Raw genomic sequence first — 6,702 nt, 5'->3', positions numbered from 1 at the left:
CTCCCGAAAATCGGGACCCCCTCCCGGCCCCCCGGAAGGGTGGGCAACCCTCCCGGATTCAGGGGGGACCCCCGCTGTCCCCCTGATCGCGGCATTAAAATGCAGCAATTCTCGGGGCTCAGAGGAGGGGGCGGAGCTAAAACGACACAATCGCGTCATTTTAGCCCCGCCCCCTCCACGGAAATCTGTGAATTCCTTGTTTTACCAGCATGGGGGCGGGGCTTAGTGATGTCACTTGTAAGCCCCGCCCCCTGAGCGGCTGGTGAAACTCTCCTCTCCGGGCTTCTCCCGGAGAGGAGAATCTGAAAGTCGGCAACCCTGCGCTACTGTGGTCATTAGGTGTAATCACATTATGTGTAAGCAGTGCTACTCTTGACATTATGTAAAAGGGCACTATTTTGGGCATTATGTGTATGGGGCATAATGTGTAAGCAGCATTATTTGTAACCTGCATTATGTGTAAGTGGTTTTATTGTGGGCATTATGGGTCACACTCACTACATCTGAATAACATTGTGCAAACACAACTCCTTCATTTGTGGCATGTGCCTCTAGTGTGCGCTCTTTTATAAGGTAAAATTTAGGGCGCAAATTTAGAGTTTGCAGGGAGGCGCTGAACACCCTAGCACCGGCCCTGCAGAATGCACTGTATAAGATCATGGTTGCCGACTCTCCCGGAATGTCCGTGAGACTCCCGGAATTCTGGGACATCTCACGGACTCCCGGAAGAGGCCCCCTTTCTTCCGCAGCTTCTGCTTCGCCTCCGCGAAGTGTACTGCGCATGCGCGTCGGCGCCGTCACCGCTGCCAGACTAAGTTGAACTGCGCGTGTTTATTCACTGGCACCGGGGAGAGACCGATGCCGGGTGGCCGCAGGATGGAGGAGATGCCGTGGGTTGTTGCCATGCTGCCGGCAGGGGGTGCGGCTGGGGAAACCCCTAATTAGCTGCACCTTGGAGGAGATCGAGTAGTTTTCCAGTCTGCAGAGGAGGTAATGGACGGGGAGGTATGTCATACCGGCACTTTGACTGCTGTGCTGTTTCCAAACCCCCACCAGGTCGGCTCACCCCTGCGGCTGCCTGACAAGAGAATTCACATTAACTGAAATCCCAGCAAGCAGCCGCAGCAATGGAGAGAAAGCCGTCAGCATTACCTGAGCACTACAGGCTGTCTCACTCTTGTGTAGCTCCGCCCCCTCCCCCAGCAGGTCTCTCCATCCTGGCAGTTGCCTGATGCTGTGCAAGGAGGATGGGGAAACTTCCGGCAGCTGCCGTGCCACCCGGGCCCTGATATCAAGTGGGAGGAGTTGGTATGCAGCTCGAGGAGAAGCTAGTAATGCTCTGCTTGGAGGTGGACTCAGCTCTCCCATAGCGCCGGAGCTGCAACATGCACAGTGGTCAGTAGTGCATGGGGTGATGCTGCTGTCCATGATGGGGCACCAGGGTGTGTCCCCTCATTCTGGGGGGATAGGGGTCCCCTCATTCTGGGGGGATGGGGGTCCCCTCATTCTGGGGGGGGGGGGGGTTGATTGTTCTCAGTGATGGGCATCCTTTCTTCCACCTGACAGATACCCCTACTCCTCAGAGCTCACTTAGCCTTCCTTGTGCCACCACTAGCTTTCTGTGCCCACCTCACCCCTCCCTGTGCCCCCCACAACTTACCATTCCCTGTGCTGACTTTATCCCTTCCTTTCCCCTCTCAATTCACCATCAACTCATCACTCAGTCATTAAAAATACAAATATATTTTTAAGAGGGTGTAGTGAGATTTCTTTTGGGACTCCCCCTAATCCATCTGGCCTCATAGCAGCTGCACACATATACTGGAGTTAGAGGTTCCGGCCCATGTCTGTCCATATGTGCCCCCTTGCCATCTGTCTATCTGTGCCCCCCTTCTCTCTGTCTACACCCCCATATAATGCTCTGTCTTTTTATCTGTCTGTCTATGTCTCCTACCCCTCCTGTCTGTCAGTCTATGCACCCTCCCTTCTGTCCATCAGTGCACCCTCCCATTTGTGTGTCTGTCCATCTATGCCCCCATATTATGCTCCACTCATTTCATTAATCTTGAATGTGTAGCTTCCTGCTTCACTTTGGTAATAAGGATCATAGGTCACTGATTATACTACATCGCCCCATATATACTGTATCGAAATTTTGGTCACTGTCAGCATAATGTCGGAATACCCTAAATTACATGACAGTTTCTTGGAACATTGTGAACAGTGTGGTAGATGCGGGGTACTATTGTGTGACCACTCCCCTATGCTCTTTGGCACATGTTGTGCCATTTAAAATATAGGGGGTGCCATTTTCCTGCTGGCACAGGACACCAAAATGTCTACTTGCGGCTCTGTATTTGGAATGCTATGGGTGAGGGGTGTTATGTTTTACTGGCTGATAGGTGCTGTGTCAGAGGCAGAACTAGTGGCGGTGCTTGGGGGCACAAGCTAAAATCTTGCCTAGGGCATCAAATTGGTTAGGGCCGGCTCTGCTCACTCTATACACCCACATAATGTGCCCAGGCACACTCTATACACACACATACTGTGTAATTTACTCACTCTATACACCCACATAATGTGCTCACTCTATACACCCACATAATGTGCCCAGGCACACTCTACACCAGGGTTGCCAACTCTCCTGGAATGTCTGTGAGAATCCTGGGACATCTCAAGGACTCATGCAATAGAACCCCTTTCTCCCACAAGTGCCGCTTCGCTTCCGCAATGTGTATTGCGCATGCACTAGATAACAGCAATGACGCCGCCAACCCCCTCTGGTGATGCAAGGCCCGCCACCTGGCAATGCTAGCCCCTCCCCCCAAGTGATGCAAGGCCCGCCCCCTGGTTTTTACTTTTCTCCCTGAAATGCTTTTTCAAAAGTAGGCAACCCTGTATAAGATACACCATAGCAGGCTTGCCTACCCTCCCGGAATGGCCGGGAGCCTCCCGGAAATCGGGTCCTTCTCCCGGCCCCCCGGGAAGGTGGGCAAGTCTCCCGCATTCTGGGATTTGCCCCGCTCCAGCCTTGCCCGCTGGGTAAAATTACATGAAATCGCGGGTACGCGGGGAGGGGGCGGGGCTTAAATGACGCGATCGCGGCATTTCGCGGCATTTAAGCCACGCCCACTCCATCTCGGCCCGCGAATCACGGAGGTTTTCGTCATGGGGGGCGGGGCCAAGTGATGTCAGCCTTGCTCCCGCCCCCCTGATGTGTTGCCTCTCCGGGCTTCTCCCGGAAAGGTGAAGATAAAAGTAGGCAAGTATGCACCATAGTCCTGTGCAGTATACAGTATGGTAACATCACATGTGCACAGTCTAGAACCAGGCAGTGGGGCACACCTGGGGTTGACCCTGTGCCCCTGTGGGCCAGTCCAACCCTGATTCACATTATTTTCGTTAAAAAAAAAGCTATGTTATGGCTCACTCGTATCATCTACCAATTATGCCAGTGCTAAAGATGGCCGCCGCATCCTCAAAGAGGTGGGGCTAATAAATCCCGAATTGAATTTATGTGCCAGACCTGAGGAATCAATCATGCGCTTGCACAAGCCTGATGAAGTGCCTAGGCAAAACAAGCTGATTACCGAGTGAATGGATGCCGGAAGCTCCGTTCCACATCACATAGGCCGGACATAGCGGGCGGTGCTACCGGCAGCCCTACAGCGCAGCGCTCTGACCCCAGAGGAAGACCCCAGCAGTGACCCGGAGAGCAACAGCCTCAGGTAATACCCGGATACTGGTCCCCCGGTGACTCCTCCCCCTGCTGTGTAGCAGCTTCTACCCAGCAGCCATCACTGCCAGGTACCAGCTGTTGTATTGTCACATAGTATAGCCACCTACCTGCCATATACCCAGCAGCCATCACTGCTAGGTACCAGCTGTTGTATTGTCACATAGTATAACCACCTACCTGCCATATACCCATCAGCCATCATGCCAGGTATCAGCAGCTGCTGTATGGTGCTGTGTACCCGCTGTACTGTCACATGGTATAGCCACCTACCTGCCATATACCCAGCAGCCATCACTGCCAGGTACCAGCTGTTGTATTGTCACATAGTATAACCACCTACCTGCCATATACCCATCAGCCATCACTGCCAGGTATCAGCAGCTGCTGTATGGTGCTGTGTACCTGCTGTACTGTCACATGGTATAGCCACCTACCTGCCATGTACCCAGCAGCCATCACTGCCAGGTATCAGCAGCTGCTGTATGGTGCTGTGTACCTGCTGTACTGTCATATGGTATAGCCACCTACCTGCCATGTACCCAGCAGCCATCACTGCCAGGTATCAGCAGCTGCTGTATGGTGCTGTGTACCCACTGTACTGTCACATGGTATAGACACCTACCTGTCATATACCCAGCAGCCATCACTGCCAGCAGCTGCTGTATGGTGCTGTGTACCCACTGTACTGTGTCACATGGGATAGCCACCTACCTGCCATATACCCAGCAGCCATCACTGCTAGGTACCAGCTGTTGTATTGTCACATAGTATAACCACCTACCTGCCATATACCCATCAGCCATCACTGCCAGGTGCCAGCAGCTGCTGTGTACCTGCTGTACTGTCACATGGTAAAGCCACCTACCTGCCATATACCCATCAGCCATCATGCCAGGTATCAGCAGCTGCTGTATGGTGCTGTGTACCCGCTGTACTGTCACATGGTATAGCCACCTACCTGCCATGTACCCAGCAGCCATCACTGCCAGGTACCAGCTGTTGTATTGTCACATAGTATAACCACCTACCTGCCATATACCCAGCAGCCATCACTGCCAGGTACCAGCAGCTGCTGTGTACCCGCTGTACTGTCACATGGTATAGCCACCTACCTGCCATATACCCAGCAGCCATCACTGCCAGGTACCAGCAGCTGCTGTATGGTGCTGTGTACCTGCTGTACTGTCACATGGTGTAGTCACCTACCTGCCATATATCCAGCAGCCATCACTGCCAGGTACCAGCAGCTGCTGTATGGTGCTGTTTACCCACTATACTGTCACATGGTATAGCCACCTACCTGCCATATACCCAACAGCCATCACTGCCAGGTACCAGCAGCTGCTGTATGGTGCTGTGTACCTGCTGTGCTGTCACATGGTGTAGTCACCTACCTGTCATATACCCAGCAGCCACCACTGCCAGGTGCCAGCAGCTGCTGTATGGTGCTGTGTATCCACTGTACTGTCACACGGTATAACCACTTACCTGCCATATACCCAGCAACTACTTTATGTGCATAACAAATAATGTTACACTGTTTGGCTGAGAAACACTATATTCGAACATTATTTGTGCAAATTCAGTCACAATCATATACATAATGTAAGCACGCTGTATATCTTTTTAAGCAACAGGGTACTCTTTACCTAGAAGGGCGCCAGCGATTGGAATCGCGGGCGTCGGGGGTAAAAATCGCGGGCATCGCGGGTAAATCGCGGGTACATAAAAATCTGCTGCCCGCGATGACCGCGATTTTCCCATAGGGAACAATGCTAAAAAGGCTGATTGACCGCGATTTTCATGTAAAATGCCTCAATGCCCGCGATTTGGCCATAGGAATCAATGTTAAATGGGCTACAGAGCCCAAATAGGCACAATTAACCCTTAAATGTCCCCCCAAATTTTTAACGCCACCCCACGATCCACGCCAACCCGAAGCGTGGCGAGCGGCGGCGGTACGCGTCCTCCGACCTTTTCATGCCCTACTATCCACGTCGGCGTGGAGTTGAGAATAGAATACTGTGGCGAGCGCAGCGAGCCACCGAGCCCGAAGCGTGGCGAGCGGACACGGATACCTTCACAGGTAAACGCGTCCCTTCGCGGACTTCACAGGTGTCCGCGTGGCCACGGACACCTGTGAAGCCCGCGAGGGGACGCGTTTACCTGTGAAGGTATCCGCGTCCCCTCGCGGGGCTCGCCACGCTTCGGGCTCGGTGGCTCGCTGCGCTCGCCACACTATTCTATTCTCACGCTTCGGGTTGACGTTGATCGTGGGGTGGCGGTAACAATTGGGGGGGCCATTTCCCAGTCAAGGTTGCCTATTTGGCCTCTGTGGCCCATTTAACATTGTTTCCTATGCCCACATCGGGTCCATTGAGGCATTTAACAGTAAAATCGCGTCGGTCGGGCCATTTAACATTGATTCCTATGGGAAATCGGGTGCATCGCATCGCGGGTACATTTATGGCCGGCCGCGACGCGACCGACGCGATTTCCATGTTTAACATGGGTTTCAATGGGAAATCGCGGGCATCGCGTCGGTCGCGTCGCGGCCAGACATAAATGTACCCGCGATCACCACGACGGGCGCCCTTCTAGGTAAAGAGTACCAGCAACAGAAACTTCTTGTGCATCTAGTTAGTATAGCATGCTTTCAACGGGAAAAAAATAAAGATTAACATGTACAGTACATCAGCTGTTTGGACATGAGTATATTTTGCATTTGTAAGGTTAGAAATACATTTTTAAATATTTATTATCAGCGTGCTGTAATTTAGTACTTGTAAGTTCATTTAAACATTGCTGATTAGATCTCACCCTAACAGACTTATCAACCTGTTTAGTATCCGAGTTATAACCTCTGCTCCCGTTACATCAGCCGAGTTGTATGTGTAACATGGGTATAACATCTGGAACCGACTTTGTATCGGCCGTTTGTATTCTGAGCTGAAATCCTTGGA

The 6,702-nt window shown here is 52.3% G+C and overlaps 1 protein-coding gene across 7 annotated transcripts in view; it reads left to right on the top strand.

The window, feature by feature from the left end:
- The first annotated feature begins 3,248 nt into the window (after positions 1 to 3,248).
- Positions 3,249 to 6,702, top strand: part of LOC146058239 (uncharacterized) — a 92,813-nt gene continuing 89,359 nt past the window's right edge. Inside the window, exon 1 of one of the 7 annotated variants that reach the window (XM_083170416.1) lies at positions 3,249 to 3,728. The gene's annotated coding sequence lies outside the window, so the exon portion shown is untranslated. The remainder of the gene's footprint in view (positions 3,729 to 6,702) is intronic. The other 6 variants (XM_083170415.1, XM_083170413.1, XM_083170418.1 and 3 more) reach the window with 6 other exon arrangements.

The sequence above is a fragment of the Crinia signifera genome, chromosome 2, assembly GCF_055691185.1.
Source record: "Crinia signifera chromosome 2, ASM5569118v1, whole genome shotgun sequence".
Lineage (NCBI taxonomy): Eukaryota > Metazoa > Chordata > Amphibia > Anura > Myobatrachidae > Crinia > Crinia signifera.
Note: the sequence above shows the minus strand (reverse complement) of the source record. Positions and strands in the feature narration are given on the sequence as shown.